Here is a 24,368-nt window from a genome sequence, read left to right as displayed (position 1 = left end):
GGCACATTAGGTATGTAATATTGCTGATGTCCACGAAAATACAGCATATGTTTGTAATGCTACTACTGGTTCTTTCATCTCATAGGTATTCTTCATCACGGTCCTGGCCCGGTCTACCAGGTCATTGAGGGACAATGAAACTATGCTTGAGCTAGGTCGCAGTTGTTGCTTTGCTCTGGTTGGGAGCCCTGCCAAAAATTTGCTTGCCAAGGCCCACTCATTGAACCCACTGAACAACACCGTCAACTTTGTTAACTCAGCCAGATATGCATCGACAGTTTCACCTGGACGTAAGGTTCTTACCTCAAATTACTCCCAAGCAGTGACAGGATTAATAGCAAACACCTTGTATAGTGCTGCCTTGATCCTCTCATATCCTGTTTTTCCTCCAAAGTAAGCTGTGGATACACTGTGAAAGCCCTGCCGGACAGACGTAGAAGAATCACGTGTTCAATGCTCTTCATGCCAGACAACAGGCAATGCAGTTTCACCTTTTCCACCCAGTCAAGTACCGGGGTCGAGCCATCAAATTCTGGTATCAATTTTAGCTTGAACTTTTCCCCCATTACGCTGAAATAGCTTGCAGTTAAATGGGCTGGTATTTTGGAAAAAACAAAAATATTCAGATAGAATTCGTCACTGTATTTCCTCCTCCTCACAATTTTCTCTCTCAACTTCCAGCATGCGTCTGTCCCTCTCATCTCTACCAACAGGCTTTTAATAAAAAAAAACTGACTGCATTTCATTTGCATATGTGTGTGCTGGGCAGTGTGATTTTTGTGCGATTCCACGAGACCACTCCTTATAAAGCCACATCCGCCATCTTTAATCTCTCTCTTTATCTCTCTCTCTCAGATCCCACCTGAAAGTAAGTCATACAGCCATACAAAGCACACACATGTGGGCGCTTATTTCTTTGACTATTACATTCAACTCCGCAAACGTCTAAACATCAACGTAAGAAATTTTTTTCTATAATCTTGCGAAAAAATAAAATATAATAAAATGTAAATATTTAATATAAAGACTGCACAAATTAATTTAAAAAAATGGGAAAATTCAAGTAACGTTTTATTTGATTAACTACAAATGCACAGCATTAACAAAAAAAAAAAAAATAAGGTAGACAGTTTAGGCCCTTCCACCCACCGCATCAATCTCTAAACCAGCCGTCATTTTTAGATAAGTTTGCGACTGATTGAATCAATTTTAACATTTACGTTCATTCATAAAAATTAAATATGTAAGTTTCTATTTTTTGGTTTGAGTGTGTAATTTTTTTCATCTATTAAATAAATCCCAAACGTGTGTGTATGTGTTTGTATGTTCGTTAATAACTTTTGTCATCCGCAGAGTACAGACACAAACATGACATAGTTAGAAAGAGTGATCTCTCGGACAAAAAATATCGAAAAATTGGAAAAAATCATTAATTATTTAGTGTAGAAATGTTTTGTTTGAACAGTGGGTCAGATTGTTTTCGATGCAGTTTGCAAACTGTGCATGCGCAACGTGTCATTATGTTTTTCCATTTTAAATAGCTAAATTTGTGATATTAAGAAATTTGTTTTAGACCCATCGATAAAGCATTTGTTTACTAATTTAAGTTATGCAAGTTTGTGTTTGGCACGTGTCTATATATTTTTTATTTTTTTAAATGACTGGCAATGGCGGGCGCTTCCATCTCACTAGTCTATTAAAAAATCTCAGACGTTTGTTTGTGCGTGTTTGTATGTTCACTAAAACTTTTGTCATACGCATCGTACAGGCAAGAGTGTGGCATTGTTAGAAAAAGTGATCTCTCGGACAAAAAATATCGAAAAGTTGGAAAAAAATTGTTGATTATTTTGTGTAGAAATGTCATTTTGTTTGAAGTGGGGGTCAAATAAAAACCGTGGTTTCGATGCGGTAACTGTTATGTTATTCCGTTTTAAATAGCTAAATTTGTGACGTTATAACATGTGTCCTTGTGGGCTCATTGATAAGACGTTTGCTTACTAAAGTTATGCAAGTTCATACCTAGCATGCGTCAATTTATTTTTATCTTTCTTTTTTTTTTCTTGCTTACAAAATTTTGACTTTGCCTTCTTTTTTTAACAACTGGGCAACACCTCCGCCTCATTGCAGAATTCCCCCACCCACTGTCACAATTATTGTTTTCTTACGATCAGGTAATGCCAGGTGTCTCTCTCTGTCTATTATATAAATCTCAGTTGTCGGTGTGTCTGCTAAAAACTTTTCATCTGCATCGTACAGGCACAAACATGGTATTGTTAGAAAGAGCAATTTCTCGGACACATAATATCAAAGAATTGGAAAAATTTGTTAATTATTACATGTAGAAATATCGTTTTGTTTAGAAGTGTGGGGGGGGTCAGATAAAAACCTTGCTTTTGACACGGTTTACAAACCGCGCATGCAAGGTCCTTTGTTACATTCTATATTTTTAAATAGCTGAATTTGCAACATGTATCCTCGTGGGTCCATCGGTAAAAGTGATCACCTACTAACTTGCAAATTCACACCCGGCACACGTCATTTTTTCTTTACTACTTTTCCTTTTTTCTTTACTTCTTTTCCATTTTTCTTTTCCATTTTTCTTTTCCTTTTTTCTTTTCCTTTTTTCTTTTCCTTTTTTCTTTTCCTTTTTTCTTTTCCTTCCTTTTTCCTTTTTCCTTTTTTTTCCTTTTTCCTTTTTTTTCCTTTTTCCTTTTTTTTCCTTTTTCCTTTTTTCCTTTTTCCTTTTTTCCTTTTTCCTTTTTTCCTTTTTTCCTTTTTTCCTTTTTCCTTTTTTCCTTTTTCCTTTTTTCCTTTTTCCTTTTTCCTTTTTTCCTTTTTCCTTTTTTCCTTTTTTCCTTTTTCCTTTTTTCCTTTTTCCTTTTTTCCTTTTTTCCTTTTTCCCTTTTTCCTTTTTCCCTTTTTCCTTTTTCCTTTTTTCCTTTTTCCTTTTTTCCTTTTTTCCTTTTTCCTTTTTTCCTTTTTCCTTTTTTCCTTTTTCCTTTTTTCCTTTTTCCTTTTTTCCTTTTTCCTTTTTTCCTTTTTCCTTTTTTCCTTTTTTCCTTTTTTCCTTTTTCCTTTTTTCCTTTTCTCCCCTATCCTTTCTCCCCATATCCTTTCTCTTTCCTTTCTCCTTTTTCCTCTTTTTTGCTTACAAAAACAAAATTTCAGAACGTTTTATATACTCCCGAGATTATATCTATAATTTACGAACAGACATTGTTTATCTTTTATTTGAGCGACTTTTATTTTATAAAATTTTCACTATTCTGTCTTCTCGCGTGTTTGTTCATTATTTTTGTATAAATAAGGCTAAAGTATTCAAAGAAATTGCATTTCCCTGGCACTCTTCCAAGGGACGGCCAGAAAGCAATAAGCTTTGATCAATGTTGGAGAAACCCGTCATATCAGACAATTGCTATTCATTTGGTCACTGCCCTTTTTATGGGGAGCTGGTTTTCCCAAACATCTTGGGGAAACAAACAAATACGTAGAAAAAGTAAATCGTAAGCTGAACATTTTGGTTTCGACTCTCGGTGGTGGCGCACGAGTCTTTTTTTTTTCTTTTTAGAAATCATTACTATGTATAGGTATCAATATGATAAATACGAAATCTGCATTAATCAAAATATTATATTTAAGTTCATTTACGACCAGGCAATGCCGGGAAGCCTGGTAGTATAAAAGTGAGAATGTTTGTGTGTGTGTGAGGACACTTCTCAACCTATATGCTCAACAAATTTTTTATCTATAGGCTTGAGGTTTGGTATAAAGGATATTCAGACATGTAGAAAACTTTATAATCGGTTTTCATCCAGAAAAAAAGGGCTGCTAAGGGGGTAAAAATTAGCAAATTTGTATATTGAGGCCGTCCTATTTTTAGCTATTTGTCAACTGTTTCACAACTGCACATACATGGTTGAGAAACATGACAGCTTTAAGTTAATAAGATTTTTAGAAAACACTTTGTTGTGTCAAGCTAGTGTAATGATTATCGTACTTGACTAATGCCTTTAGATTTTGATCTCAGCTCGAGTATTATTTTTTTTACTTACAAGAAGTGAACTGTTTAGGAAAAAAACTTGCATGCACATGCCTCAGTTTCTGTATTAATTAAAATATATTTATGCTTATTTTATGACCGGGCAGCACTGGGTACATCTAGTAATTTTATAACATCATCAGTAGGTTCTCTACAGTGCAATGTAAACTACGATGTATTGTAGACTGTCTCCAACTAAAACAGGCAATCAATTGATTTGATTGAAACATGGATGATTTCACCGAATTCAAAGACAATAAAATATGGGAGGGTGAAACATTTGTTGATTCTCATGCAATTTCTGGCAACGTTGAGCCTCCCTACTAGTGTGTGTGACATATATATGATGATTGCTGCATCTTTCCAGATGATCGTTGTCACATTGTTCTCCCAATCTTGTCGTCCATGCCATCTCAGATGACTCTGCACTCCCTCCACAGATTTGCACATCTTTAAGCAGATGTGACATACAAATTGAGCAATTTCCACCGAGTTGACTTCCTCTAGAGGCTGAAGGGTATTCCTATGAACAATCACATGTCTTTTCAAACCAGCAGTAGACTTGCAAACTTTGCTGCATATTAAACAGATTGTTTGATTCGGACTAATAGGTGCAAAGTTGACCTGAACAGGAGTTTTGTGCAACTTAAGGTGGTTGATATATCCAGCTTTTGACAAAAGCACTCGTTCACAAGTGTTGCATTTCAAGCTCTGTGTGTCATGCTTAAGACCATCAATTAAACCTTTGTGAAGTTCATGCTGCAGATTGCTGTGGGCCTGCTTTCTTTTCTCTTAGAGCATCACAACTTTCACGTACAAGCTTTCGCCACTTCGGTCTTTGCAGAGTAAGGTCTTATGTGTCGATGTTGATTTATAAGACTTTCAAATTATTCTTTGTAGAGTCCCTGAACCTCTTCCTAGGCTTGCCATTTTTCAGCTCCTCGTAAAACTATGTTTTGGCAGCCTATAATCTTTCATTGGAACCAGGTGGCCCACCCAACGCATGTGAGATCTGATTACAAGGATCTCAACACTAGAGCAACATGCTCTCACAAGGACTTCAGTATCGGATACTTGTGCTTGCCACTTGATGTTTAAGATACTTCTAAAGTATTTTTGGCAAAATCGTTCAAGCCATTTAATGTGCCTTTCATGCAATGTCCATGTCTTCGATGAATACAGCAGTGTGGTTAGCACACAGGTCTTGTAAAGGCAGATCTTAGTCCTGTCTGTGATGCCATGATCAGACCACACTCTATTCTCCAACCTTCCAAAAGCTACAGATGTCTTCTGAATTCATCTGCGGATTTCAGTGTCATGAGAGCCATCCCTCGACAGAACTACCAAGGTAGACAAACGAATCAACTACTCCCATTCTAGCACCACAGACCATGATGTTCGGCTCCACATATGACTGGTCCGGTGCAGGAGTGAACATCACCTTTGTTTTATACAGACTTATCCTCAGACCAAAGGCAGTGCAGGAGTCAGCAAAACTATCCATTATATGCTGCATATCAGTCTCAGTGTGTGACAAAAAAATAGCATCGTCTGCATACAGTAACTCCTTGACTAAGACATGATGCAGCTTGGTTCTGGCATTAAATCTTCTAAGATTAAAAATGCAACCTGTGGTTCGAAACTTTAATATGACACCCTTATCACAATCCTGAAATGCATGAGCAAGTAGAGCAGCAAAATATATAGAGAAAAGAGTAGGGGCGGGAATATCACCTTGTTTGACACCATTGTCATCTGGGATTTCATCAGACAATTTTCCGTTAAACGAGACTCGAGTTTTCATGTCCCTGTACAGTTCCTTGAATATTCTAATAAAGGTTGGAGGACGCCCTACTTTCTCTAAGATCAACCAGAGAGCATCCCTGTTAACGGTGTCAAATGCTTTGGTCAGATCCTCAAATACTTGATACAGCGGTATCTGTTGTTCAATGCATTTCTCCTGGACTTGCAAGGCTGAAATAATCATATCCATAGTTCCTTTGCCAGACCCAAAGCCATTTTGTGACTCTGGAATAGCATTAGGACAAACATCCTCCAGTAACCTGTTTACTAGAAGTCGTGCAAGAACTTTTCCAGCAGCTTCCAAAAGCGTGATCCCACAGTAGTGGTCACAAACATTCTTCTGTCCCTTTCCTTTAAATAGGGTCACTAAGACACCATCAATCTAATCCTGTGGAACAGGAGCACCTTCCCAGATTTCCTCAACAAAACCAAGGATAGCATTAGCAATATTCACACCTCCAATCTTTAGAAGTTCCACCAGAACACCATCCAAACCAGGTGCCTTACCAACAATATATGCATCTCGAAGGTCGCGTTTTTGAGTTATGATGAAGTCAATTAAGTGACTATGCTTTGAACGTGAATGTATCTAAGTAGCTTTGTGCTTCAGTTTACGGCAAAAAAAGTATTACAGATAGCAAGATTAAATTCTGAACACATCTCTAATAGCTTAAGGCTATTAGCATTCATGGTACTGATACTATAGCGATCAAGAGCACTCCAGGTCTCAGTCTTTCCCAACACTGGCATTGAAATCACCAAGAAGAACAAATTTTTCATTAATTGGTGTAGATGCAAGATGAAGATAAAAAATTAATTGGTGTAGATGCAAAATAAAGATAAAGATGAAGATAAAAATGAAATACAATAAGTCTTCAGATGTACCTCTCCACTGTATTGTATATTGATACTCTATTGCTGACTGGGATAGCTTCTGTACACTCATATCTGATCTACCTCTGCATTCCATGTTTGAAAAGGATGTGTCCTCTATAGTATCAGACCTGACCGAATGGTTAATTGTTGGCATAGACCGATTCATACCATCAAAAAAATTCCAACAAAAACCTAACAGCCAGCCATGGTTCTCCCCAGAATGTGCTGCTGCCATTGCGCACAGAAATCACTTTTTCCAAGAACTTTGCAGCTAACTCTACCCTCTGCGACGAAGGTCATCAACTCCCCGTATTTCCTCCTACAATAGACAACACACTATCCAACATACAAATATCTGTGCGTGAGGTTGCCGAGGTCGCCAAACTAATAAAGAACCTTGATTCCAGTAAAGTAACTGGCCCAGATGGCATTCCAATTATAGTGTTGAAAAAGCTTCAACCAGAACTTGCCCCCATACTTACAAAACTGTTTAAGTGTTGCCTTAAGGAGAAGTGCTTTCCAACACCCTGGAAAACCTCATCAGTATGCCCTGTATTTAAGAACTCAGGTGATAAGTCATCTCCCTCTCAGTACAGACCAATATCTCTTGCGTGTCATGAGTAAGTTACTGGAATCCATATTAAATAAAGTAGTCAACCACCTCAGCAGAAATAATCTCCTTAGTGATATGCAATATGGTTCCGTTCTGCTAGATCTACAGCTGATTTGCTAATGGTTATATCCCATAGGATTAGTAAATCTCTCGACAAAGGCTTCTTTTCTAGGGCAATTGCTCTTGACATGTCAAAGGCCTTTGATAAGGTATGGTATAAGGGCCTACTTCACAAGATTTCTAGCTACGGTATAACTAGAAATATTTTCTCAATAATTAAATCATTTCTCTCTGATAGGCTCATAAGAGTAGTGGTTGATGGACAGCAATCAGAGGCTCACAGTATTAATGCTGGAGTCCCCCAGGGGTCCATCCTGGGCCCAACTCTCTTTCTGATCTACATCAATGATCTCCCAAAAATCATTCGCTGACATCTATGCTGATGACACGACCATCTATGTCAACACATCAAAGGCCGTAAATGACAAAGCTCTCTCTGATTCCCTTTCCTCTGATCTTGAGCGCATGGTACAGTGGGGGAAGAGGTGGCTGGTTACTTTTAATGCATCTAAAACCAAGCTCCTATCTTTACATCATCAACGCTCTGTTCCTCATCTAGCATCAATTGAAATGGATGGATCTCGTCTTGGGGAGGCTTCATGTTTTGACAAGCTCCTGGGTTTGAACTTGACTCCTGATCTGAAATGGAACACTTATATCAAGTCTGTTGCCCGGGCCGCTGGGAAAATGGTGGGATCCTTCTACCACTCCAGAAGATATCGCACTACTGATGCAATTCTCTATCTGTATAAAAGCCAAGTACATCCAAAGATGGAGTACTGCTGCCACATCTGGGCTGGAGCTTCTAAAAACAGCCTATCCTGCCTTGACAGAGTACAAAATAGACTTCGTGGCTTAGTGGGGGATGCCCTTTTCTCTTCCCTGCAACCTCTTTCCCACAGAGAGACTGTGCGAGCCTGTCTTTGTTTTATTGCTATTTCCATGGCAGATGCTCGTCTGAACTCCAATCTCTGGTCCCCCCTCGCCAATCTTTCACGATAAACACCCGACTAGCTAAAACCATTGTCAGTAATTTCTCCCACTCTATTTGTGCCGAAATCAAAATGTAGATTCCATGAACAAAGCTTCTTTCTGAAAAGTGCACACCTGTGGAATTCTCTTCCGTCTGTCTGTTTCCAACCTGACTACAACTTGGATGTCTTCAAGTCCAACATAAACAAATTCCTGATTAATCGCCCCCTTAAGTAAGATACTTTATCAAATCCCCAATACCAACTATTACTACGATATTATCCCATTGATTATTGTACACACAATAACCCTTATCCCCGAGTGGCTTCCGGGCCTTGATAAGAGGTGAAAAAAAAAAAAAAAGATGCAAACAATGGAGCGCAGAGACTCATAGAAACATAAGATGTTATCTTCATTTGCTTGAAGGGTTGGTGCATAAACCAAAAGAATAGTAATGAATCTGTTGTGTAAGAGAGGAATACAAAGTTTCATGATGCGGTCACAGATACTGGAAGGAAATTCCATAATATCAACCAAGGATGTTTTAATCGCAAAACTTATTCCACCCTTTCTACGGATACCCTCCGGTTTATCAATTCAGAGGGGTGTAGCCTGATGAAACCTCTGTCATTTGATCTTCTCCCGAGAGATGGGTTTCTGATAGAGCAGCAATATCTATATCAAGTCTCTGTAGCTCTGCAGTGACAAGCGCTGTTCTGCGCTCTGGACGGTTGGATGACCCTATCAAGAAGAGTGCGTACATTCCAACTGCATAAATTGAATTTTACTCCTTTTTGGAGATACATTTTTGTTTTCTTCCTGCTTACATGAACCACCGTTAGCCACAGGAAACTAACCAGTGATAGGATGACAGACAATTTTTAGTGCACCTTTTCTAACACTTTTCCTGAATTTTCTAGTGCTCTCCCTGAATAGGGCTGCTCAGTCACAGGAACCCCCACCAGAGTTGGCCTCTGTCATGTGATGGCACAACAACGATCTTAAAATAAGGTTCCTGTTACCTCTGTGCAGATTTGTGACTATGTACCTCCAACTGGTTAAGTCTGTACATGTTGCCACTCCTCCATTGCCATAGGACTTGCAATAGAAATAATCGACAGATAAAGATAAAATATAAAAAGATAGATCTCAACTAACATCTGTACGTTGTTGTATTAAAGTGACAAGTGCTTGTACGACATAAGTGCCACTCTCTAAGTCTCCAACATATACACACACACACACACACACACACACACACACACACACACACGAGCGTTGTTCCAAAAGTAAACCCTTATATTTTTTTAATTAAAAAAAATTGACTACCTACAGACAGAAACGATACCATTAAAACAAGTGAGCTTTTAATGTTCCAGAATTAATTTTTTACATAGTCACCACTATTCTCAATGCAGAAATTCAATGATTCATCTCTGCTTCTGATACGCATCCATGACAGGGGTTGCTTTCTTAGTCTCACGCCATCAATCTGTAAAAGAGATAAAAGTTTCAGGATATGAATGTTGTTTTTAAATGTTAAAATGAATGTTTGTCATCACTTATTTTACAATACATTGTTACCAAGTTTTCATTGACAGAAAACTGTTAGAATAGCGTTCAAGTTTGTGTATTGACCTGTATCAATCACAGAGGAAACCAAGGGGATCTAAAATTGACCAGGCAATGATAATGGAATAAACCAGTTCTGCCAGGGAATATTCGAAACCCTTTGGATAGCAGTATGACAACCAAGAAAAACAGTAGGTGCATATTCAACTCCTTGTTGAGAATCGGGAACTGTGTACAGAGCAACTTGAAACTTATGATAAAAGCACTCCATCATACCAATGGAAGCTGGATGATAAATGATGGTCTGTGTTTTGTATCTTGAATTTTAAGTTTTTGAAATAGAGGATTTGAATTGCCTACCATGATTAGTGGTAATTGTTGCAGGGATGCCATAATGCGAAATTCATCCCACAATTAGAGCTTGCACCAGTTTCAGCTGAAATATGATTCAAAGGAATGGCTTCAGGCTAACAAGAAAAGCTATCAATACAAGTTTGCAGATAGAAGCAACTGTGGTTAACCAGCAAATATTCAACTAAGTCGATGTGGATGTGGTCAAATTTATACATCAGGAGTACTGAAAGTTAAAAAGGAGCTTGTATATTCTTGTGCATTTTAGATTTTTGGTAGGATAAACAGGAATGGCTCCAGGCAGTTTTTTTTTAATTTAAAAATTTTATTACATTTTCACCGCAAACAAGGCACAGTGCCACTTTGATGTAGGGGTTTACTATCAGGGACATAAATTGCAGGGATTCTATGTAGGGAGTTGAGCAGTAAGATGTCTGTTCACATTACACTTTAACTTCTGCATGTCAGTACAGTTAGGGAAGCAGGAACCCGGAAGGGAATTTCAAAGTCTAGCAGTTCTAAAGGCAGTAACCTCACATGTCTTATTTGGCCAGAAGAATCTAGCTGCAATAAGCATTTCAGACAGAAATTTTGAGTTGAGCCAGATCGTGTAAAGAACAAAATACAATTGTACAATGAGCCTCATGAACAAAAGGGGCGAGGTGATTTTATGGAAGTCTTGCACTGGATTTGTTCATCTGTTTTGGGATAGGAATATACTGAAATTTGTAAGTATCAAATTCTAGTGTTGAAAGATTCAAAACATGTAATGATGATTTGTCCAGAGTCATTTGATGAAGTTGATGTCCTCAGAGGAAGAAATGATGGGAAGATGAAATAATACATCTGCAGCAGTATTCTTTGAACCGGATATATGCCATATGTCGCTGAAGAACTGATAAATAAAATTCAAATGTTTAGCTCTATGAGCAGAATATTTGTTTGGCTTAGCATGTAGCTATAGATGGCATATCTATGACCCTCAGGAATGTGGCCAAAATGTTTAATTACTAAGTAAATGGCCAAAAATTTCACTTCCAAAAGTACTATATCGTGTTTCAATGGGTGTAATGAGAAAAGACCATGCTTGAATTTGATGCCGGTTATGTAACACTGCAGAATTAGATGCATTCATTACCAGCATCAGGCATGTTGGCAAAGATGCATATGCAAGCTTCTTTAACAACTCAAAGGTACTTAGCGAGCAGTCATTTAATGAAATAGTTTGTCTTTTTTTTACTATTTTGCAAAAGTTTAGTGAAAGGAGAAAGAATATCCACGGTGAGGGATGAAGCTTCTCTAATAATTCAGTAGCCCCCCCCCCCCAAGATGGTGCCATTATCAAAGAGAAGTGGATGACCATAAATTCTGTAGAGCTTTAACTTTTTCAAGAACGGGTAAAATTCCTTTTGATATAATGCATGGCTCAAGAAGATGAGTTGCAGCACTAAAAATATATTTGACACGATTTATCTTAATGTGGTACAACTGTAAACATTCAAAGCAATGCCACCTAATGTTCCGTGGACAAGTAGCTAGCTACTAAAATATTGTCAATATTTGAGGGACGTTCCAAAAGTATTGCCACCTATATTTTATTCTGAGTGAATCTGAGGGGATTGTGAATGACAATGTTATGATGACTGAACTTATGCATTCATGACCTGAAAGTTTCATGTCTCTGTTGCAGATGTTGACAGTGTGAGACTTAAAAAAAAAAAAGAAAAAAAAAAAAGCAACCCCTATCATGAACATGCATCAGAAGCAGAGATGCATCATTGAATTCCTCCATGCAGAAAAAATTGAACCAATCAACAAACATTAACTGGTGCCTGTTGAACGTTTATAAAACTGATGCAGTTGATGTCAGCAGTTAGGAGATAGATTCATCGATTTCTGAGATGGGTGCGAGTGAGAAAGCATACTCCAGATTTTTACGACTGGGGCATCAAAAGAGGCTGGTAAAAGTGCATTGAGAGAATGGTGATGACTATGTAGAGAAATAAATTCTGGCACATAAAAGGTTGCGTGACTTCAATGTTTTAGTTTTTGAGTAAAAAAAAAAAAAAAAAAAAAAAAAAGTAGGAGGCCTTACTCTTGTAATTGTATACAGAATCTAAGTTGTGTACTACTTTGTCCATAAAACATTGAAAAGTACTAGGTACATTATATAAGCCAAAAGGCATGGTTGAAAATTCAAAATCTCTGAAAGGAGTAGTTAAAGTCATCTTCTTGCCGGATTAACTGAAATCTGGTTGAAGACTTTGACTAAGTCAAAATTGGAGAAAAAAATTTTTTTTTTACAGCTATGCAATGATGAAGTGAAATCCTGTTCTTGAGAGACAAGGTAGCAATCAAAAACAGTAATTATTTTCAAACAACAATCTTTGGTATGATGCCAATCACCAGAATGCTTTGGAATCGTATGCAAAGGAGATAGCCAGGTGATAGATATGGGAAAAATCATCATCATCATACAGTCCGTCAATCTTGACGATGACTGGTTGGGGTTTCAGTGCTTTATCCCTCAGTGTTGGCGTAGTCTCACTCCATCACAGGACTTTTCACCTTGGCTCCAAACTTGCTTGCGCAGTTTAGGTGCAGTATCTGTTGCGCATCAGATAGACACACTCTCAGCCTCCAATGCTCATATCCAGTGGAGCGAACCTGCTTCTGGCCGAAAGTAATCTCAGCGAGGTAAACAGTCACCCTATCGTGTCCGTTACTACGCCTTTTCTTTCTGGATGAGGTTCCATAGCCTTTTAAAGAAAACTGCAAGGCAGCAGAAGGATTTGAAGTCAGTTCCCATCTCTTAGCCTTTTGTTGTGATAAGGCCCATAAGGCAGTGGTTTTTGATTTTAGGGTTGGTTCCCCAAGGCATGTCCACATCTGTGGGTCATAACACACTACCTCTGGGGTCTGTGGGAAGAATAATCCCTAGCTGAAGCATGGAATTAAATTCAACCTTCACTGCCTTTTAAATTTTCTGGAAAGAGATGAGAGGTGACAAGGGCAATGAAAAAATAGCACCAACTGTAATCTCGATAAAATGCATCATGGAGTGAACGGGCTGATTTATTTAGGAATTCAAATTTGTCAAATCTGGAAACGAATTTGGTGAAGACTGATAAGACTCCTCGGTAGAGGCAATAAAAAAATACAGAACTAATGAGTGGTCTGAAAGATTTCATATTGATAATTTAGTGTTAAAATTTACCAATTTGTGTCTATGCATGTCCGATAGTAAGTTGAAATCGGAAAAATGCACCCAAGATAGGGTAGTGTATGTCTGTAGTGAAGCTCTGTAAAGCTTCACACAGTTGCAGTTTTAATGAGCAAGTAACTTGACCAAACGTGGGTATTGTGGAATGATTCACAGCCTCGAGTATAGTAGGAGAGGCTGTCAACTAAAGTTATGGGTTCATAATATTTACAAATATTTTTGGAGTGGAGCCCACATTAGATCTTAAAAATAATTGAAAGTTGCTCCAAATTTGTGAAATTGTATATTTTGTGTTAATGATTTTGGTGAGTTTGCAAAACCAGCTAAATTCTAGCAGGGAGACCAGATGTTGCCGAGATTGAATGATGATCAACGAATATTTCACACTCCTATATTTTTTCATCAAAATCCATGAACTCGCCCAAGAGGAAGCTTCACATGCCACCATGCAGTAACTTAGTCCAAAATATGTTATTACACATTGCACTCTAGTGAACCTACTGTTTCTTTTATAAAATTATTTTATATAAACTTCTTTCCAATTAACGAAAAAAAAACATTAAGAAATTTACATGTGGGGTTTGAACCTACAGACCACATCATGCAACCCCCCCCCCAAAAAAAAAAAACAACACGCTATCAACTTACCAACAGTAGAATTTTCACAGTCTGTTGTTCTATCATTGTTGCTAAGCGATGTTATGAAAACAATGGCTTTACCGATAAATAAATTAAAAGAACGGTTTCAGTTATCGGTAATTATCGGAGTATTCTGTAAATTTGAAAGAAAATCTATTCAGCTGTTACGGAGTCTATAAGGAACAAACTCACACACGGACAAAATTGCATTTATATAATTGTAAAGATGACAAATTAAATATATCCAAGATTAGTCTTTTTTTTCTGTTTACTGTTTTTGTCTCCTGTCTCTTTCTCTCTACAGATATGGGTTAAATATTACTGTCTTTTTATTCTCTTCTTTCTTTATTACATTTAAGTGTTAATAGTTATTCAAGTATGTCATAAATACTGTATAAAAAAGAGCAGTATCAACAACGTAATAAGAAAGAGTGATATGTAGGAACTCGGTAAGAGATGGTTCACTTGATAAGTCAATTGCAAATTGTGGTTAATTAGAACAATTAAAATGAAGTCTTTTTTTTTTTTTTTTTTTTTTTTTTTTTAACAACTCCATCCTCAAAACTGAAGAATATTTTCATTACGTATTTTGTGTGATATATAAAAAAAGTTTTACAAACACTAACTTTTATTAACTTGGAGTTTACAATAATATATTTCTATCTCTATAAAGCTTGGTATGTATATATGTTTATATTTCTATTTATAGGATTTACTTCTAAACTAATTAACTGATCGTTATGCATTTTGGAACCCATTTGCTTGGTGTAAGTATTAATAATGTGGGTTATATTTTGTCTTATGTAAAGGAGGAGGGCAAACGAGTGGAAGCTATTCGTGAAAATTTAGATAATTTTAATTTTATTGAACTTTTAACAATGCGTATTAAACATTAATTGATAAATATTCCCTCAGTTCCTCTGGAGTACTTGAAAAGGGTTTTTAGGGACCATGATATATGCATAACCTTCCATTTTAAAATTAAAATATCAGATTTTCACTAATTTTGGTCTATAGTCATTAAACACTAATTTAAACAAGATTCTCTCAAATTTCTCCTTAAGACCCCTTAAGCTTAAAAGTTTTAGACATTTTCTAGAATCAAAATCAGGTAATGGATTTTGATCAAAATTAGAATAAAGATTCTAGATGTATAATTATATCTTGATTTTAATCTTTGTAAGGGGGCATAAAAGTGGTGCAAAACTCTCTACTATTCAGGGAATTTTATCCATCCTGGAACTGCTATTCTAGTATATATCCTCAAATATGTTATGCAACCTATATGAACTCTGTAGTAATGTGTGTTCATTTTTGGAAGAGTTTTTAGTATAGCTTACACTAAGGCCTACTAACTTGCTGACACCAATGGAACTAAATCGACCACAGTTTTGTACTTGCTGTTGTAATAAAGATCAGTAAAAGAGATAAAAATAGGTTTTTTGGTTGTTGAGGGATAATAACTTTGACTATAGAATCAAACAAGAATAAGTTTATTCTTGACTTGCCTCCATTCAATCTGTATTTTTTAGCAATGAAAATGCGATTCATATCATAAACATTAGATACCAATAAAAATTATATATATATATATTTTTTTTTTTTTTTTTTTTTTGGAGATTATTCAGATTACTATTCTCATCTTGATTATATTCACAATGTTTCTGCCAATGTAATCTCCGACCACATCAGGCATGTCTTTTTGAACTCTGGAATCTATATGGAATTTCTAATTTAACCCTAGAGGTTGCAGATTCAATCCTTATTACAGGTGATAACTAAAAATAACATGATAATTAAGACTTCTGTTTTGTCATGACTGATGAAAGGAGAATAAATCTCCCCAATATAGATTAAATAAAAATGGAGTTATTTAAATCATAATAGTAGCACAGAAACTTAACAAAATTTACTTTTGAAAATAAATATAAAATTAAATCAATCGTAATATATTATTATTTAAAAAAAAAATATAATTAATATAATAATGATTAACATGCATAAAAAATATTTTTTATAATAAATTATTTTCTGTTACTTGAAATACAAGGTACATTCGCTAATCTACTGTTCTGAGCGTCCAGCACTTTTTTTTTTTGTTTAAAGATATAATTTATATAAAAAATAAAAAAAAATCAATAAAAAATATTTATATCTAGTTTAGGAGTGAGAACAGGAGTTTCTTGGATTACTAAATTTTCCTAACCAACGCTGGAACACTGGTCCCGCTAATGTATTATAAAGGACTAGTTGGCCGCCCAGCATTGCTTGGTTATTCAATATGCTTAAATATGATATTTTAATTTATGTAGATTGTGTATGTATTATTATAGAATCAATCCTCTATTAATTATTATATATTACAAGGAATAATTTGCCTGGTGGACTAATTCGCAAAAAAAAAAAAAATGATAATGTCATTCATCAAATTCCATCTTTAAAAAATTTTTTTTTTTATTACATTTTCACCCCAAAAAAGGCACATTGCCACTTTGTTGTAGGGGGCTACTATCAGGGACATAAGCATCAGGGGTACTGTGTAGGAAGTTGGGCAGCAAGATGTCGGTTCACGTTACACTTGAACTTCTGCATGTCTATACAGTCGGAAGCAGGGACCCGGAAGGGAATTTCAAAGTCTAGCTGTTCTGGGGAAGAAACTACTGGAGTAGAAGGCTCTCTTGCATCTAGGGATCTCTACTGTGGAGGGGTGGGATTTAGCTGCTTGTCGAGTTTGTCGGGAGTATTTACATCTAAGGGGCACATGTGCTTGCAGTTCGTCAGAGCAATCACCGTTAAAGTACTTGTAGAACAGGCAGAGGGGTGCAACATTTTGTCGATGTGACAGAGGCTGAAGTTTAGTTGACAGTTCAGGATCTATCAGATTGGCGACTCTCTTTTGAACCTTGTCTAGGAGCGAGAGACTAGTGGCAGATGCATCAGCCCAAATATGACAACACTACTCCATACATGGGCGAATGATGGCCTTATAGAGGTATAGGATACTTTCAGGCGTTAATAGCTTTCTAGCATGGTAGAGAGAACCCACCTTCCTCGCAGCGGTCCTTGCAATCTTCTCAATGTAATTGTTCCAACTCATGTTTCCTGTAAACATTAGGCTGAGGAGTTTTAAGAGATGTACTTTCAGATAAAAAGTCATTGGCCATTGCTATTGGTGATAGGGAAGGTATCTTGTAATTATTGAAGGAAACAAGTTTAGTCTTGGCAGCATTGAAGGTGACCATCTATTTTTGTCCCCATTCCACGACAGATCGGAGGTCATCCTCTAGTGTTTCTGTCATTTCTTTAGATATGTGTTCATTTGTTTTCTTGTTGTGTCTGTTATAGAGCGTGGTGTCGTCAGCATACATACCCATCTCGCAGACAATTTTGTCAGGGAGGTCATTTATGAATATTAGGAATAATAGAAGTCCAAGGATAGACCCCTGAGGCACTCCCGCATTTATATCATACTTTTTTAGATATACGACCGTCAAGGACAACCTGGATTTTTCTCTTATCTAAGAAGGATCTAATTATGTTATGTATTCTTCCAGTGATGCCGTATGATCTGATTTTCTTGAAGACCCTCCTGCCATACCCTGTCAAAAGCCTTAAATATATCTAGAGCTACTGCACTACCCTCCCCCACTTTGTCCAGTGACTGGTATATACGTTCTGAGATTAGTTAGGATGTCTGCTGTGGAACGGGCTTGCCTAAATCCATATTGTTTGTCAGTCAGAAGTTTAGCATCTGTAAGATCATGGACTAGGAGCTTGGTTAATTATGGTCTCAAATATTTTGGCAAAAAGTGGGAGGAGGCTAATGGGGCGATAATTTACTGGGTCAGTTCTTTCGCCAGAATTCTTGAAAACTGGCACTACAGAAGCAGTTTTCCAGCAGGCAGGAAAACAAGATTCATTAAAGCATTTGTTGTAAAGTTTGGAGAGAACTCGAGCTACTTCGGCGGCGCACTTTTTTAATAGCACAGCCGGGATGAGATCAGGTCCACATGGTTTTGCAGTGTCCAGCTTTCTTATGATAGCATGCACCTGAGCAGGGGTGATTTTCAGATCATCTAGTGTGACGTCTGTCTGCAAAGGAAAGTCAGGGAGGAGATGGTTATCAGAGTCCAGTGTGGAGTTGGAGGCAAACCGTCTGGCAAGCATGTTAGCCTTCTCAGTTTCAGAGTAAACAACCTCATGATTGTTGGATAGTGGGGGAATTGTTGATTGCCCATTATTTACTACACTGTTGTAGATTTTCCAGAAGTCTCGGGTTCCTAATTTCTGTGCTTCGATGAGTTTTTGGGTGGTTTCAGCAAATTCTCTCTTAGCTATCGCTATTTCTTTCTTACAGTTATTTCTGGCTTCTATGTACTTCTGTCTCCTTGAACTGGACTTATGTCGGTTAAATTTGTGGTATGCATGCTGCCTTTGCGCTATGGCAGCTGCACAAGTTGAGGTGAACCATTGGCGAGAGTGGGGTTTGCTATAGAGTTTGCGTGTGGGAACATGTGCTTCAATTGCTGCTTTGAACCATTCAGTGGTCTCACTTGCGCAATGTTCAACAGGAAGTGAAAAGATATTTTGCCATGGAGTGTCCATGATGAGGTCCCTGATGGCTTCTCAGTCAGCCTTTTTATAATATCTCATTTTGAGCAGTGGCTCTTCAGTTTTAGCTCTAGAGTTTAGGGCGATTTCAGCCATTACCACTGCATGATCAGCGTTCTCAAGAGGGCTGTGGGCATTCGTTACAGTCATCGGGAACTGTGGTCAGAAACAGATCTAGAAGTGATGCATGTTCTTGCTGGTCTGGGAAACGGGTTGGAAACGTAACTATCTGTGATAGGGAATGAGATATAGAGAAGTTACGTGTTGTGGTACCAGCTGCATCTGTGTAAGTAGAAAATCCAAGCCAGTTGCTGTGGTGGACATTGAAGTCACCAAATACATGCACTTGTGCGCTAGTGTCGAGGGAAAGTGCTGTATCTATGCTATCAGAGACTTTGTCTATTAGGGTACAGTCCTGGGTCGAGGGAGAGCGGTAGAGAAAATAAAAGTAGCTAATGTTATGTTGTATGTTAAGTCTAAAGCACATAAAGGCTTGATCGTCCGATTCTAGTTTAGTTTCTCTAGTCAAGGGGAGAGTGTTTTGAATGTAGACTCCAAGCCCATGCATACGTCTGTCAGTCTTTACGGCAGAGTGGGAGGTATCCAGGCATGTTAAAGTAGTTAGAGGGGATGGAGGAGTGTAGGTTAGCCTCACTTAGTGCTAATATATCCGGGGTATTTGTTAAGAGAAATGACCTGGTTTTAGCGTAATTTTGTTTGTTTACAATATCACGTCAGCTGATATTTGGGCTTGACGATGAATGTCTTGGAAAAGTCACTCCTGATTAATGTTTAGTTCTAAAATATGCAAATGAAGAAATGATTTGCGGCGATTTTATATGGTACCTCTTTTATCATAAATTGAACTCATTAATAAGAAAAAGTTAAAATAAAATGGTGCGGTATACCCGGGCTGGAACAAGGGATCATCCGATCTGTAATTAAATGCTCTACCACTGAGCGATATCTTCAGACTAACCTGGGTGGCCGGTGTTACCCGGGTGTTTAGAGGTGTGTATTAAGCCCCCCCCCCCAAACAAAAAAAAAAAACAGTGATAGTAGGCAGACTCGGACCCGTACCGCAAAGGAGGAAAAGAACGTAAAAAAAAGTGATGTCGTTGCTGTTGCACCCATCCTCAAACCAGAAGTGACGTAGGTTTAAATTATGACTAGTCATTCAAAAAGAAGGGATGACTTTCGAAAATATCAGCGAAAAAAGTGACCCCTCTCTGTAGAAAAGTGCCCAGTTGAGGGTGAAGGAATTAATGTTTTCGGCCAATTTTTCAATATTACTCGTCCGAAGGGTCGAGTTTCAAAATGATACCGATCTCATGAAAATCCGTCACCTCTGTCAAAAGTTTTAGGCAGACATACATACATACATACATACATACATACATACATACATCTCTCTTATTTAAGAAGAAATGATTTGCTGAGATTTTATTTCCCTTGGTCAGTGTAATGTAAAATATTCCCCTGTAAAAATTCTTTTATCTATAATAGAGAAAAACTGTTTTTAGGATCGGATTTTTTCGATACTTATTGAATGAATTTCTGTACAAAACATATCTAAGAACACTGTTAGAGATATAAATTACGTTTGTGTGAAATTTACAAAAGATAGGCTCAGCCATTTCGGAACCTATGAGGAAGGAACTCATACACACACAAAGTGACTTTTATAAAATAGTAGATAAATATTAGACTATTGTCAGAATTAGCTTCGTTTTCTGTTCACATGCCAATGTATTGTTGCTATTGAGAGTAGATTTATTTTGGGTGTGCTCTACATTTGTCTCTTGGTGTTTGTCAACCATAACCTTCATTTTCTAAGAACGTTATACTCTTTTCTTTCTCCTAAAATTTCTTTTTGGTTTCAGTTTACTTTAGCTTTTAACTGATATGTTTTGCTTTCTGTCAGATTTCCTGTAATATGTCTATTGCTATATGTATCCTATTATATCGTGTTAGTGTTAGTTGGTTGTAAAACCTAACAAACTACCAATTCTTATGACACCCAGCATCACAAGGCTGTCTCCTGTCAAATTTAATGCCATTCTATCAAGTAGTTTTGAAACTCATAAGTGACCTACAAATGAAATAAAAAAAAAAAAAAAAAATTCTCAATTATATCAGGTTGTTGCATAAGTTTCTGCCTTTTCATAAACCTTTTTTTTCTAAAAGGTTTTGATATTTGGCAAAGTGTTATATATCCTTAGAAAACATGTATTCTGTTCTACAAGACAATGATCATCGTTTTATGCTCATAAAATTTTTTCTCGTTTTTCAGAACCGTCAAATGGATTGTCAAGTAGATAAAAAAATCACATTTTCAACACTTTCTTTTCACCTTTAATTGAAGTAAAAAAGCGAGTTGAGTGACTAAGGATATTTGTGCCGTATATGGAGAAAACACTATAGCTAAGAGAACTGTTCAAGATTGGTTTACCAGATTCAGACACAGTAATTTTGACCTCCATGATTCTTCTTGTTCTGGAAGACCAATCAAGAGAGACAAAGACCAACTCGGGGTTCTTTTGAAGGAAGATGGCCATCAGACATGTAGAGAATTGGGTGAAAAGATGAGGTGTGATTTTGTGACAATTTCACACCACCTTCAGTCAATGGGATTCACACAAAATCTTGGAGCTTGGGTCCCACACAAACTTTTACTGTTAAAATTCTTTGATTTTTCTTTAAAAAAAAAGCAAACAAAAATAAATGGCGGGAACTTATGCAATAACCTAATAATATACAAGGTAGAAGCTTTAGTGTTGAGAATGAATGATAAGGATTGTATATTTGTGCTCTCATTTCTGATCACCATATGATTTTTATCACTTTTTAATTTTTTCAATTTTCTAGGATGTGATTTGTATGTTACATAAAGGGCTGTCCCCTTATGTAAGTAAAAAGACATACTAGATAAGTGAGAATGATATTAGGATAAGGTTAGAATCGAACCCTGTAGGCAAGTGCTAAAGATAATAGAGAATGGCATGTTAAAAATTAAGTCTACTGTAATTCTATTAGAAATAGTTAAATATTGTTTATATCAGAAAAAGAATTGATTGTCCATTCTTTAGAAATTTAGATATTAATGTCAGTTAAATGACTACACAATGCGAGTTAAATTATATTGTTTAAAAATAGGTTAGATTAGAATTGAGGATTCTTTTGTTTGTCAAAAGTGTGTTGTAAAGCCACGTGAAAATTAGTCACGTTTGAAAAACACTTCTGACGTCATAAACAAAGGGAATTTCTCAATATAGGAATCTTAGAGTTGTAAGTTGATGAGTAATTGATTAGATAGTCAGTTGGAGTGGGAGCCCCTTAGAGGCGAAGGGTAGAACATTAGACCATGTAGATACAAGCTGAATTCCTGACTTCATCGACCGACCGATGAGATGAATAAAGCAATCACCATTAATAATTTGTAACTGTTTGTTTCGTGTTGTCATTCATCACAACCAAAAAGGTAAATGTGTTTTATCATCTTATAACGAACTTTGTGTAAATCCTTCCAAGAATTATGTGTCCTTCCCATCATCATAAGGGAAGTATCTCCTCCTCTCCATATGTTTATAAGAACTGTTGCATATATATCATGCAGTCCGTATTAATATGAAACCACCAAGAATTGTCACAGTCGTTGTCATGATGTAAAATATGTCTCCCTCATTATCATCGTCCTCTCTTCCGAGTCCCTGTATTACATGTACCCGTTATGTCCCCAAAATGAGCCCCCTGCTATTCAACAAACGCTTTTGCCTCTTCATCAGTGACGAAGTTGATAAACTCTGAACATGTAGCAGCATTATTATTAAGTAAACAACATTAAGACCATAATTATTTGTTTTATCCATATAAAATTATTGGACGTAAATGACTTCTAAAACTTTTACTCTTTATGAGGATTTGCTAAAAATTCTAAAATTAGTTAAAAGATTTTCTTCAATAATCGGACTGTTCCTAATTTGTAAATTTTTTAATGGTGACAAATATGTTGAGTACCTTTTTTTTTACCTAATCAAAAACTATTAAAATAGCTGACTAGTTGATAAAAGAATGGAAATAAATTGGTTTTAATACTTTATCTGTTGCATTTTTTAATGAAATAATATATTATTAATGAAATAATTAATATATTATTAATGAAATAATTAATATATTATTTATGAAATAATATATTTAATGTATATTAATACTAAATAATAGATTTCCAACAATAAAGAAATAAAGAGCAAATGTTGAGACCTGTGAATGAAACTAGAACCATTAGATCTTCAGTCTAACTCTTTTCCAACTGAGTTATTTCAGTCAGCTATATCTCTTGTAATGTTAAGCCGTTATTTTGTACTGGCCTATGAACAGCTGCTGCTGTTGGCATCTGTTTGAAAACTAATTTAAGGTAAATGAATTACTTTCTGAAGAAATTAAATCATTTTTGAAAAAGAAGAAAAAATATGGTTCGACAAAGAAAAAAAAACAAGAATCAAACATCGGTTTGTTTGGAAAATTAACTGTTTACTTAGTTTATTATTTACTTATAATATATCTAAAGTAATTATAACGTCATTGAATATGTAAAGTGCGTTTGTTCTTTTTTTTTTTTTTTTTTTTTTAATCCAAAAGAAAGTCTTTACTTTATATTAAAGTTAAAATTACTTTTTTTATAGGTAAGAAAACCTTTATTGTATTTGTGTGTGAGAAATTGGATTTATTTTTTTTATTTCAAAATATAAAAAGCATAATATTACGAGAAGTAATCACGGTTATAACAAATTTTCCAATCAGATCTTATACTTTGTATTTTAATCTGTTTAATGTGTCACAAGACAATTCCTATAACTATATAATAAAATAATTAATGAGCAATAGTTAATAAGATTAATTTATTTTATTCTGTTTTTAATTAGACAGTTTATATTCTCTTTTGCCTATCATTTATTTATAGAACACAAGAGTTGTTATTTTTAGAGGTTACTGTATACACTTGCATGGTTCTATTTATATAATTAGTTCAGGGTGCTTTGTTGTAGATATAGTATAAATAACATTGCATATTACTTATCATAGAATATTGTAATTGAATTATCAAGAACCAACTTTTACTTTCTATTTTATTGGTTGAAAATAGAAGTTAAACATTTTAGTTGGGTGTTTTATATCTGTTTTTGTTCAATTTTTTATATATGATTTTTAAACTTTCATGCATATCAGTTGTGAGAAAAGTTAGATCTGATTCCCTACTTTACACAGTATTCGGTTTAAACATAGAAACTTTATCTTTTTTATATACTTAGATAAATGATTTTAATTTTTTTCCCACTCTAAACCTATGATAAAAATAATGGAATTTAACAAAGTTAAAGAAAGAATAAAACTTAAAAAATTTTTCTGCTCTAAAATATACTTATTTTTCTATATAAGTAAAATTCAGACAAGTTATTGTCTGCCTGTGAATTTTCATCCAAACTTTTTAAATGGAATTTAAAAAAAATTATAATTTTAAACAATTTTATTCCATTTATTAAAGTCAAATAGTACAATAAGGAAGAAAAATGTGCAAGAGCTAATAAAAAAAAAATTGTATTGATGAAAAA

General features: G+C 35.8%; 1 protein-coding gene across 5 annotated transcripts in view; it reads left to right on the top strand.

Moving 5' to 3' along the window:
- The window catches only part of LOC145254755 (proton-coupled zinc antiporter SLC30A9, mitochondrial-like), a 134,671-nt gene that overhangs the window by 11,199 nt on the left and 99,104 nt on the right, over positions 1-24,368 (top strand). The window contains exon 1 of one of the 5 annotated variants that reach the window (XM_080113540.1): positions 86-535. The exons of the other annotated variants lie outside the window; for them this stretch is intronic. The gene's annotated coding sequence lies outside the window, so the exon portion shown is untranslated. Of the gene's footprint in view, positions 1-85; positions 536-24,368 lie in introns of those variants that run through there. 5 annotated transcript variants of the gene reach the window in all.

Source organism: Euprymna scolopes, chromosome 3 (assembly GCF_053919585.1).
Source record: "Euprymna scolopes isolate OS-2025 chromosome 3, ASM5391958v1, whole genome shotgun sequence".
NCBI classification, from domain to species: Eukaryota; Metazoa; Mollusca; class Cephalopoda; order Sepiida; family Sepiolidae; genus Euprymna; species Euprymna scolopes.
The sequence above is the reverse complement of the archived record's forward strand: the minus strand, read 5'-3'. Positions and strand labels throughout refer to the sequence as shown.